Below are 13133 nucleotides of genomic sequence, written 5' to 3'. Positions count from 1 at the left end.
CCCGCCTCCCGCGCCGGGCCCGGCCCTCCCCTCAGCCGCCCTCCTCCCTCACACCCGCCCCGTCTCCCGCTCCTTCATCCTTCCCGTCTCCCCCTCTCTTCTTCTCTCTCACCCTGCCGCTCTCTTTCACCCTGCCGCTTTCCCTGCCCCCTCTCCTTCATCCTGCCTATGTCCTTCACCTTCCATCTCCTTCTCTCCCTCTCTCCCTCCCTCTCTCCTCCTCCTGCCCCTCTCCCTCTCTCTTCCCCTGTCCCGCTCTTTCTCCTTTTCCCTCTCCCACTCTCCGATCCTCTCCCCCTTGCCAGGACAGCCCTTGCAATCCTGACATACAGTGGGAGGACAGGGGGGTGTGCAGGGTATTTTGAAAAGAGGTAAAATATACTTGTATGTTATGGAAATATTAACCCCCTGCCCCGTTGCTTCAGCCTCTGGCGAGCAGCCCAGCAGGCGTAGAGGCTGCTATGGGGCAGGTTTTAGTCTGCACAGAGGAAATGGGAATAAAATTCCCGTCAGCAGCCTGTTTCTGGTCTTGGTCACCTTGCCACCTCTGAGGAATACATAGAAAACCATTTTTCTACCTGCTAATATCCGCATAGGAGTGGTTAATAAGCATGTTACGCAACTGTTAAAATGAAATAGTGCACAATCACACTCTGTAACATTAACAGACTAATCTCTGAACGGTTAAAGATGATTTTTAGATGGTTTTGATTTCCTAGACAAGATTTATATAGTCTGTCTGTGTGTCTGTCATCCTTGTCCCTTTTGGCCAGTTCCAGTGTAATCTGGAGAAAACCATTAAATCCCTCTCAATTTTGTAGAAATTGATGTCCCACTGAGGAAATAAACCTAAATTTGCTTCTTCTTTAAAGGAAAAGTAGGGTCTTAAACATTCTAGTTGGCAGCAAATAACTGGATAATCAATATGTGTGTATTAGCCATCCCCTATGCATACACGGAGCTTCAGAGTGCTGGATGGGATTTTCATAGCGCCTGTGAGAAAGAAATTGTAGTTGCTGCAATTCAGGTTATTTAAAGGCTGAAGCATCCAAAACCACAGGAAATCATTCTTCATTAGTTCTGTTGCTCACAAGACAGCTATTAACAAAGGAATACTGAGGAGGAAAAAAAAAAAAAAAAGAATTTATCCGTATAAAAAAGGGTAAACAAGGTGAAACAGGCTTAACCGGCTTAACATGGATACTGGCAGAGTCATGGAAATGCTGGCCTGGGTACAGACATTAAAATACAGTAGTACAATGCTAGTCCATACACTTTCCTGAAGAAGAATTGACCAAGCACACTTGATTTTTTTTTAAGTTTACTTGATATAGGTAATCCAGAAAGCCTTATTTCCCAAGCCTTTATTTGTGTTAAAGCAGTATGCCATTCTCATAAACATTATGCAGAATTTTGTGAAGTTTGTAATAAGTGGATTAAAAACTGATTAAACTGACAGCTCTAAAGAATACTAAACGTAGGTTATATTAGTGTTGCAGGTATCTTTTTAGAGAGGTTCTTTGAGATTTGATTCTTGGCCTGATACTATAAAAAATGACTTGGGCAAAAATATATACCTACTGATTTACTTTTGTCAGTAAGGACTGGTCACTTACATAAACTGTTTTTAATTGCTTTGTAAGATATTCTCCTTTGTAAAAATATTCTTCCTAAAACATTTGAATTGAAGGCCAAATAGTTATAATAAAGCCTGGCAGACACTCTTGAAAGCAGAGTGACAGTGGCTGGCATGAACAACGCTCAAAAGGAGCTGGACCTAATGGGACATAAGCAGCTGAACATGAGCTCCCAGAACAAAGCTTTTGTGAACTAACCCTTTGAGGCAAAATCACATGAACATGAAACACGGTTAAAAGGTGGTATTACCCATGCTTATAGTATTAATGGAACTATTATTAAAATACCACATCTAGTTTTGGTATTTACACTTCAAAGGCATGTTCAAAGTTGAAAAAGATCCAGAAAAAAAGATGTAGTAAAGGGCTAAAAGATGCCTATTAACATGAGGTATTTTTAAAGCACAGTCCAACAGAGGTAGGGAAGTACCTTTGTAGTAAATATACCTGTACTTATATGAGCTAGCATGTTCAAGGAGTAAATGAAGTACTGGATTTCAGAAAATGACATTTTAAGATGTGAAGACATATTTGGGAATACCAAAAAAAAAGAAAAGACAGGAAATAAGATTTATGTTAATATAATTGGCTATGAGATTAATTTCCATTTGAATCTATTTTGAAACAATGCAAAATTGACAGTAAAGAGAAAAAAGAGATCAGTTTCAAAAATGCTATGTGGTGTAGCTCAAGCACACACAACTATCCTTCTGATGCAGAATATGTTGGCGGGGTTCTGTGCAGTCTGTTCTAGAGGAGATGGGCTACAAAGCTATACTTGGTCTTTACAGCTCCAGAAGAAGGCCATGAAGGCTGCCTACATAGCAGCAAAAGAAGGAATCTCAAGGATGTTCCTAGAAAGATTGGTTTTTGTGGATCCTAACAGGTAATGTGTGAAGAGCTCTTGGTGGATGTGAACAGAGACATGCCTCACTATATGGTTTTGCCGTATCTGACCATCTAGTTTTGCAACCAATGTTGTTGTGATCTCCCAGGGAGCTAAGCAGTGACTTCAGGGAATTCCATATTCCCGTAAGGAAAATAATGGCAGTGCAAAGTGCTATGTCACTCATTCGAAGATCATCAAAGGAACAAGAGTTCCACCTTCAGGTTTGGGAAAAAACTACCTCTGATGGCAAAAGATATCTCATATTTTTCTTTTTTTAACGTGAAGGTGGAGCTGGACTTGCAGTTACAGACAGTTTCAGACTTGTATGACATGTCTGTGATCTATCTACAATGGTCTCATGACTTAACAGTTGTGTGTTTTTCTGTAAAGTTATCAGAGAAACTGTATCACCAATAAGAAATGTGGAAGAGAATCATGAAGACTCCTAGCAGGGTGGAAAACTTGTATCTCAAGTACATCCAACTAAGGAAGAGCTTCAGCACTTCCTTTGTCTACTCTAGACCATTCATAGCTTTTAGACATGGATTTAAGATGAGGATCCAAATGTAAGTTCACTTAACATGGTATCTTCACTTTATTTTACCCCTCAACCCTATTCTCAGCAATCTTCTCTTTACATACAGTCTGGCAGATAGCTCCTTCTAGGGACAGCGTGTCAGTGAGTGCCATTCAATAAACATAGCACCTCCCCTATACTTAGATTATGTTCTGGAAGATAGATTTTTTTCCAGGAGAGCCTTTTGAAATTCTGTTGCCTTTTTTCTTTTTTTCCGCTGCTTTATTATTACAGATCTGACTGATTTCACTATCAAAAGAGTTAGGTGGCAAGAGCTGGCTGTAACGCTTGTGCTGTGCTGACAAAACCAGCCATTTCTGTGCTGCAGTGAGCGCTGCTTCTTCTCACCATCTTTCAAGAGCACAGCATGATTCAAAATAAGATCTCATTCTAATGCACATTCTTGGAAAAAAATGAAACTCCGTAATTCTTGAGTGAGGGGTGTTTTGTAAATATGTGGCATCATTTGCGGATACTGTTTTCCTGAGCTAAGCAAAATACTGCAGGTTTGGGATGAGGAGCTGTTAATTGCTAGTAACAAAACCTGTCTGGAAGTTGTTTAGGGTTGTTAGGATTCCCATGCAATGCCTTTTGGTGTAATTTACTTGAAAATGCAGCTGTGTATCAGATACTCTCAGTTTCATTTATAATGTTGTTTATAGTGTTTTACTATATAGAAAGAGTTGACAGTCGTAATTGTTTTAGTGGCTGTCTTCACACACGTCCCTGTCTGGTTATAGGTGTCACTTGCGCTGCTGTCAGCTTAAACTCAATATATACAAATTACTCCAACTGACGAAAGAGTCGACTGAAATGAATTGGTCTAATTTTTGTTTCTTTATAGGCTTTACAAATTTTGTATTTAAGTGCATTCAAGTTGTCAGGAAATTTTTCATTAAATTTATCAGGGTAAGGATTTCACTCTTTGTCTCTACTTCAGCATCTACTGACACAAGAAAACACAAAGCTATAGTCAAGGGAAAAAAATAGGAGTTGGTGGTCATCTGAACAAGCCTGCAGTTATGCAGTTCATCCACGATAGCTACCAGTAAACACTCCTACTGTAAAACCTTGAAAGGGGGATTCATAGTGTCATTTATCTGCAAACAAGGCGTGTAATATTGTGAGCTTCCATTTGCAGTCAGACAATAGTAGAATGTTTTTCTAAACCTTATTTATTTATTTATTTATTTATTTATTTATTTATTGCTCAGTTAGGAAAGGAGTTCTGGTGCTGCTTTTTCCATAACCTACACACATCATGAGCTACTGTCTGTTCAGTAAAATCTTCAAGGAATTTCAGGAACTAGTTAAAGTTTAGAACACCCACATTCAATTTGGATGCTTTTTTATTGACTTGGTCTTACTACTCTGCTTATCAGAGCTCTAGAGACCTCCTCTCTGCCTCCTTGTGAGATAGTCCTTGGAAGGACAACAGCCTTGCTCAGGTCTGCCAGGAATGTTACTTGGACCTGGAGGTGAGGTGAAGAGACGTGAAGATCTTTAGTCTGGCTGTTTTGGATTATGGAATATGTATTGGAAAATATTTCTGAGGAGATTAAGTGAACTGCTTTTGATTTAGAATTCATGTCAGACTCCAAGGCATGTATTGAGTTAAACAGAAATTTACTTGTCTCTCTATTGACCTGTTGATGACTCCACTGGTTTGGACGAAGGCCTTGTAAAACATCTAGGCTTGTCTTGTCTCCAACAGTGGCCACAGTGAGGGAAGAGCAAGAGTAGGGCAAGCATTCGTGGTATTTCTTGCTTATCATTCTCCCAGGATTTAAGTTTTTTAATATTAGGGAATATCCTGAGCCAGGTGTGACCCTAGTAACCCTGCCAGTAACCCTAGTAGATTCCTCTCTCTCAGATTTTCAGCCAGTCTCCCCTAGAACCTAAGTGAATTTCTTGCAGCCATAAAATCCTTTGGCAAGGATTTTCACAGATCTGCTGCTCTCTGCGTGAAGAGCCTGGCTCCTACAGGCTTCATTTGATGCCACTTTGTTGTTGAAGAGTTAAGGGACAGTTGACTCCTGGTCACCTACTTATTATTTTGAAGATCTCTATTGTATATAATCTGCTCTAAATTATCCCATCCTACTTAGCCATTCCTTGTGGAGAAACTATTCCATGGCTTTTATCATCCTTGAGAACTGGCCACAAACTTAAATTTTATGGAAAGTTATAATCATGTTTTCTGTTTGGTCATCTATTCCTTTACCAATAATTCCTAGAGTTTAATTTGTTTCCTTTACACGCTTTTATTTAGCTATGTCTGAGAAGTTTTCCTGGAACACTCTATCGTAACCTCAAAGTCTTACTTTGGGTGATACTGGCCAGCTCAATATTTGGCTATTTAGCTTAGGAATTTGCCATACACTTGCACTGAAAATGATTGAAATAAATAAGAAATTATACAGAGAAACAGTTTCACTCAGAAGAAGGAGGTTTTTGCTAGGAGAAGTGAGAATGAGTCAGGATGAGAAATCAGAAAGTGGTAATGGCTAAGGTATATTTCAGTGTCTATTGCTAGAAAGTACTTGTTATTCCTAATATGTGGCAAGGCAGATATCCTTTTAAATGAAACATTATCTTAATAAAATCACAAAGATATACGTTCTGAGATCAGAACATGCTTTGATCCATGCTGCATTATTTCTATTTTGCCCTTTTTTCTAGAATCTATCGATTTCTATCTGTCTAGAGGAGCCCTCCATGGCCTGAAACTTTACAATGATTCTTACTGGTGTTTTCTTGAAAAGCTAAGTTGATTCTGGCAGAAGTCAGAGCCCTTTTCTCTGAAAGATGCATGATGAGATGCATAACTCATTTGCAGTTAATTCCTTCAATTTACCCTGTCCTGGTAGATTACAGATATATCTAAATGATAATGTAGAAGACTGGCATAAGATATCCACTGGTATGGATTCAGATTTCAAACATATGCTTTTTGTTGTTGTTGTCGTTGTCTTCCCTGCTAGATGATTCTCCCATGGACATGCTAATCATACTTCTTGGAAAAGAAGAACAGCCGAGTGTTCAAGATGCAGAGCTGAAGGATATCAGTCTCATTGTAAAATCCAGGTGATAACTTTGCACAACCTCACCAGGAATGTCACCCGTACACTGAAACTGTCCACTGCTCAAATACTACAGCAGTACAGTGGAAATATTGCATAAGTATACGCTATCCAAAGAGAGTTAATTCCACAGTAAGGATTTTATTTCTTTTTTTTTTAAGTAATGTTTGAATCATACTCTATTTACTTTTATTATGTCAGTAAGAGTGTGATACTCTGAAATTCTGCCTTGTAGAGATATGTCTACTTTAAAATTTTATCTCAGAGAGAGAAAGCCTCTAAAGCCTATTTGAGTTTAAAATTTAATTGAAAGTTTGATTCTCTGTACGAGTCCTTTAGGATACATGTTCAGCCTGCTGTATGGAGAATCAGCCATGCAAACCCCTTACTTCTAGTGCTACTCCTAATTCCTTACACATCATACTGAGTATTTATGCCTTTTTTAGTATTTAGATAGGCTGTTAAAATACCAGTTTCTCACTGTTACTATCATCTGTTATGCAAAACGAAGAATCATAACCGTGGTTAAGAAAAGTGTCTAGCTAAAGATATTTAATGCTATTTTAAAAATCTTCTTGTTAACATTTTGAATGTAAGCCTGAATTGTGAGTAATATGGCTTCATTTCTCTATTTAAAAATACTAAATTGGATTTAATGTTCTGTAGAGCATTGTTCACATAGATATTTGCCTTGCGTGCAAGAGCTCTGCATGTCAGAGAAGCTGAAGAGAGGCGTTAGTTTGTGCTTGGGTGGTACAGGGAGTGGGTTCCTTTAGCAGTTTTAAATGCAGGTGAGCAATCCACAGGATGTCAATCCTTTGTGAATGATCCTTTTCTATATGAGCTACAGACAGCTAAATTGCTGGGCAAAAAGATCTTTAATTCGTTTCTGACAACTTTGCACATCGATAGGGAACATTTCTATGGATCTAAGCGCAAAGCCTGTTATCCGACTTCCTTTGGCATGTAATTCTGTAGACCTCTCAAGTGCTCTGCTAAATCATAATTCTTAATGTGGGTGTGATTTTCTCAGGCTTTTATTATGAGCTTTACTGCTCAACCACTACACTTACTATGATTTGCCCAGTTTCTTGCTATGGCTGTCCCTGAAGAATAACAATTGTCATTATTTTCCCCAAAACAATTTCAAAATTTTGGAGGTAGAAGGGGAGAGCAGTCATTCAATACCTGAGGAGCACTACTCAGACCATCACTATTTTTCTCCATTCTCCTTCCTTTTGTGGAATTTGGGTTGGCTGCTTCCATTCACTACTTCACTCTTCAATGTCAGGTCTAGGGAACAGAGCAGGAATCTACTACAGATGCTTTCATTTGTAGTATCAGAAAGTTTAGAGCTGGAAACTTGACATGGAGGGTGGCTAGATTTGGAGGCTGAAAAGATGTGGAGTAGAGTTGATGCCTGAGTGAGGGCACAATAGACCTGAACAGAGGGGAAAACGGACTACAGTGAACCTAGGAGGGAGTCTAGATTCAGTTTGTTTGTCTGGGAAGTCTAGCAGCTTTATAATGCAAGTAGACACGTGGGAGGAAAACAGCTCAAAAACCAAGAAAGAGCAAGCACTGAAGCTGTACGCTGGTGTGTTTTTAATCTAATGTTGTATAGGTTAAACTCTTGGTTTGGTGAATGTGACTCAGGGTTTGTCAAATTGGAGTTTAGTCCTCCTGCAAATGACTCGTAGTACCTGAATGAATCACATGAAAGTTTGCCTAGAATATAAAAATGCTATTCTAAATCTCGTATGGTTTCAGAGCTGGTAACTACAGAAATTTCCAGGGGCCAGTTTAGCTCAGTCTTGCTGTATTCATGGTAATGGAGTCACTGTAGAGGCTGATGTTCAAAATGTTACAAATGAGATTAGAATAATTCAGACTTAGAATAATTCAGACTCCAAATCCTCTGGAAGATTTCTGAAGACACGCTAATGGTGCACATCCATGTGTCACTTCATTCACGTCTTCAAAATACATTCCAGGAGAACTAATCAGTCCTTCCTGAACTGCTTCAGCCCTCTTCCCTCTATGACTTCTCCTCGAGGTGATAGGAAAGTGTGTCCTTAGCTCAAGGACATCCCGCCAATTGATACTATTGGAGCAATACCCATTTCCAGAACCAGAAACTCTTTATGAATAGTGAGTTTAGTAAAAAGCCTGCACACCAATGCAAGTGGAGTAGAAATAAAGTAGCTTACACTTCCTTTGGAAGTCTGTTGCCTTGACAGGTAGCTCCACAAATAAGGAGCATAAAGTCGATCATAATTTGGCTCTACATCTTTTGTGTAAGGAAATAAGCCTTTGTGGAGCTTTAGGATGAACTTGCTGATGGGGATTCTGAAATCTGCAGTCTTCCAACCCATAACCTCCACATGTATTTCCTGTTTTCACTAGTCTACCTTTGTCTCTGCATTGCTATTTTCAGAGTACTGTGCCACTAGTCTGTTTTCCCTGTCATTCTGGACTTCTTCCCAACTTTCTTCCATTATATATGACTCGTCTCTGAACCTTTTATTTTATCTTTTTGTATGTCCAAATACCCTAGATGCGTACTGTTCTGGTAGACTTAGAAGCCCTGTAACATTACTGAAAGCACCTATAAGAATGTCATATAATAATGGTATTGGTGGTGTGAGGCGCAGAAGAGGTAAGGAGCTATAGTTTCACCTGCACGCTTAGCAGAAGCAAAGGGCCATCAGACAGCTCTAATGATCACCACAGCAATGACAATAGTTGTTTGTCAGTCATCACAAATCTTCCCTTCAACAAGAACAAAAATGGCAGAGATGTGTTGCGTATCTAAGGCTATCAGCCTGATGCAGGTTCTTTTCTAACCAGTGCCCTGGAGTGTCCATGAGTTGCAATTCAAGGATGTGTTTCCTTTCCTCTGCTTATTGATTATCTCCACGTGGAAGGATCACTTCCTATTCTCTTTTCCATGAGGTTGTCCTAGACTTTCTGAACCAATTCAAAAAAATTCCCCTCTCTCCAGTGTTACTGAAACTTGAATAAGTTTTTTATATCTCTAGCCTCTACTTTTCTGTCATGTTTGCTTGAAATTGCCCAGTGTGTTTAAAAGTTATTAGTGGGGAGTGGAGAGACAGGTGGATTGGGAAATTAGACCAGAGACTAATAATAAATAATGTGATAAGGGTCCATGGTACAGATGTAGAACAATTTAAAGAGTGTTCTTTGGAATAAATAAGGTGGATTTACCTGCAGTAAAAAGAAAAGCACATCTTCCTATCCTAATACACAGGAAAAGGCAATAATAAGTAAGTTTCTTCAGGCATAGAAGAATGTTCTTGGCCCATCTGTTACCTACCTAAGTTCTAGGTGCTTGACTTCAGCTAAATATCTTTACTTTTTTTGTGTGTGTAAATTATATGCATCAAATACAGCAACTGTTCAACTGGGAATTTATTTTTTAATAGAATTGACTCCTTGTATTTATATAGGCTTTGGAAGTAGAAACATTTCTGTGTTATCATCATCTATCTTTTGAGACAGAGACACATACTTTTACTTTGGTAATTCTGGTACCAAGGTGTAGGCAGTTTTACAATAATCTGAATATATTTAAGGTGTGCAGTTCATTTTTGTTCCTAATGAATAACTATGTGCCTGAGTGGGTGGATGGAAAATAAGAACCTCTCAGATTAGATAGAGAAGATGAACCATGTTACATTTATGCACGTAGTAGATCTGCTAATATTTCAGTACTTTTGAAATATAAAGTCATTGTTAAATTCCTTTTTTAATGCATGTGATGGCAATCAGTTATATTTTTAAAAAAGGTCCCTGCATTTTAGAAACCTATCCAAGTGTTTTGTTGAATTACGCCAGAAATCAAAATAATTTCCAGTCACATTTCGCTTGTGGTCCCCATGGTGCTTTAGGCAGGATGCATAATACATGGGGAAACAGAAACTGGCACAGGCTGAAAAGCCCCTGTGGAAAGCAGGCTCTGCCTAGCAAAAGCCAACGCAGGATTGCGTCTGCACCAAGTGGAGCCTGTCTCTGTAGCTGCCTCGCATGGGCACTAAAGCCAGGTTACCAAATGCTTTGCTTGCACCCAGCAGCTAAAGCTAATTGCACTAACAAATAATTAATGCTGAAACAATGACTGGGAACACTGGCGCAAATTAAGTGTGTTATCGAGAGAGTTCTGTGGAAACAGTTAAACAGACTACATGGGTCTGAGGCACAAAATGTGAAGAATTACTTTTGTCACAGACTCAGTGCTGAGAGGACTTCAGAGACTTGTGAAGTTATGGAGAAGGGTATGAAGCAAGAGAGCATTTTGTCCTCATTTCCAGCAGAAGCCTGGAAGCTGGAGAGCTTTCTGCAGTGCTGCCAGCCAGTGTTCCCAGGAGGACTCAGCCCAAGCCAGACCACTCCATCAGAATGGATGCTGTCATGCAGAGCAGCTGCTGTCCAACAGTATTTAACTAAGCAAGAACTAAGCATCTTGAGTCTGGAGAAGAAACTGCTTCATAGATAACTAAAGGCATTGCTGGAAGCTCTGCAGAGCCTTCCTTCTTTCCAGCTGTCACATTCATGTTTCTCCAAGGCACAGGTAGACTGGTGCAAAGATTTTTCCTATATTTTTTAGCCCTTTCTTGGTAAAAGCAGCAAAAACAGTTCCTTCATAGGTAAGGGACATTTTGTGTTGGTATAAATTATCTGGAAGAAACAAATATCTATCCCTTGGAAATACCCAATGATATCTCATGTATTATTGTTTTGTTTAGTCCTTCCTTCCTATGGGCAACATGAGAGGCTCCTTCATTTGTAAGGGACATTTCAAGTTGATGTGAGTTTTCTAGGAGAAAAATAAACCTCGCTTGGAAATCATGTATGACATCTAGTTTGGCACTTTTTTTCTCCAGATAATTTGGATACAAATGTGGAACAAGGTAGCTGTAAATCACTTCTGAAAGAGCCTCGGAACTCAGAGTATTTCCAGATTGTCTACTTTGTCTTCTCATTCAGCCTATGCATAAACTTGCACTTCATGTCTTACAAACAGGAAAAAATACCCTATTCAGCATTTATTTGTTATTTCATGTTGATACAGAAAACTCTGTATTGTGGCATTCTCATCCCTTTTCCTAAAAACAATATATTACAGAATCACAGAATCATTATGGTCGGAAAAGACCTTCAAGATCATCAAGTCCAACTGTAATCCCTTCAACACCATGTCTACTAAACCATGCCCCTAAGTGCAAGGAAGAAAATATGAAAATAAATTTAATAGGCTGTTCATTTAATAGCTTTTAAATTAAGCATTTAAATTTTGTGAACAAACTTGACATTCCAATGTCTTATATCTGTAATAAATCTTGTCAGATCTTTGATATCTTCATAACTGTAGATAGATTCAGTTATAACAGACAATCTGCCGTCTCGTATATGTCTGGCTCTTAGTACTCACTTTTCTCAGGATACAATTGCATCTTCAGTTCTTTGCTCAGTACTTTCTGTATCTGGAATTAATAAATTCTAGGAAGAGGTGAGAAGAAAGGTAAAGTAGATATGGCTATTTCTTGACTTTCAAGTTCCACAATAAAAAGTAGTTTTAATAAATGCTGATATTGGCATCTAGCTCCCCTTACCAAAGTCCAAAATATACATACACATTAAAAAGCCAGAAATAATTTTAAATCTAGTACTAGTTTTAAAATATTAGTTTCAAATGGCTTTCCAAAGGACAGAAAAGTCCTTTGGACTTTCCACTTTCCAGGAAGTGGAAGAAAAGAGTTATAGCATGAAACAAGGCTGGTACCTGGGAAAGGGGTATATTCCAGAAATGGAACAGCTTAAACTGTTGAGCATTTCAGCAGGCCACATGACAGAGGCTGACAGTTCTACTGAAAACTCCCATGTTTTCCTGTTTGACAAGCAAAGGTTTAACACAGCACCATCATAACAGCTGCCTTGCTCTCGGCAAGTGAGGCTGCTACCCAAGCTCAGCACTCATCTGCACTGTGCCAAATAACATGCCAAGCTTAGAGGGGCTAGAGGGGCTCTATCATTTTTGAGCAGAGCTAGATTTGGTATTTTTAAGTCTTCAGATCATTTTGCTTTTATCACGGACAAGCCATGATCATGCTATAGTTCAGAAAGCATTACCTAAATCTTAGAGAAGGACTGGTAAATTGTCGTTTGTAGGTGAATCTCAGTTGGTTTATTTTAAATTTTGAGGGGTGGGAAGAAACAGGATGAACTTCAGGTTGTTGTTGCTTTTTTTGTGATTGGTATTCAGGTGCTACCATCCTGAATTCTGGTAGTTACTTGGTTTATGCTTTTGAGGCTCCCCATGTATGAAGATGGACACAGGAAACTTGATTTTAAAATGACACACCTTTACAACTGTTGGGCTTGGAATGACTGTCACTGAAAGGTAGTGCATGAGATAAATGGCAAGTGCAATATATATCAAGATAAACCTCAGAGTTTTCCAATGATTTCACTGATATCCTGAAAAATCTGGAAAAAGAGGTGGGTGCCTGGGCCAAACTTGGGCATTGGCAGTGAGTTTCCACTGAAGAAATAAAATAAAGAGATAGAAAGACCTGCAAGAGTTAAAAGGCAGCAGGCACCAAATTAAAAGGTGTAGAAATCAGCTTGCATAGAGGCTAGTTAGCCAGGGCTTCACAAAAAATAACTATCATTAATCCAGTCTCTACCAATTGCTTCTGAAGTAGAATGGCCCTGTCCTCACAGAAATGATATAGGATCCCATGGATCTACATAGAATCATAGAATCATAGAAAGCCGAAGGTTGGAAGGGACCTCAGAGGTCATCGAGTCCAACCCCCCTGCTCATGCAGGGTCACCTAGAGCACGTGGCACAGGGCTGCATCCAAGCGGGTTTTAAAGATCTCCAAAGAAGGAGACTCCACAACCTCTCTGGGCAGCCTGTTCCA

The 13133-nt window shown here is 39.2% G+C and overlaps 1 protein-coding gene across 1 annotated transcript in view; it reads right to left on the bottom strand.

Annotated features, from left to right (window-relative positions):
- STX17 (syntaxin 17) overlaps nucleotides 1-122 on the bottom strand; it is a 23146-nt gene extending 23024 nt beyond the window's left edge. Inside the window, exon 1 of the mRNA XM_026044169.1 lies at nucleotides 113-122. The gene's annotated coding sequence lies outside the window, so the exon portion shown is untranslated. The remainder of the gene's footprint in view (nucleotides 1-112) is intronic.
- Nucleotides 123-13133: the final 13011 nt, after the last annotated feature.

Source organism: Nothoprocta perdicaria, unplaced genomic scaffold (genome assembly GCF_003342845.1).
Source record: "Nothoprocta perdicaria isolate Ctin4 unplaced genomic scaffold, notPer1 scaffold_351, whole genome shotgun sequence".
NCBI classification, from domain to species: domain Eukaryota; kingdom Metazoa; phylum Chordata; class Aves; order Tinamiformes; family Tinamidae; genus Nothoprocta; species Nothoprocta perdicaria.
Note: the sequence above shows the minus strand (reverse complement) of the source record. Positions and strands in the feature narration are given on the sequence as shown.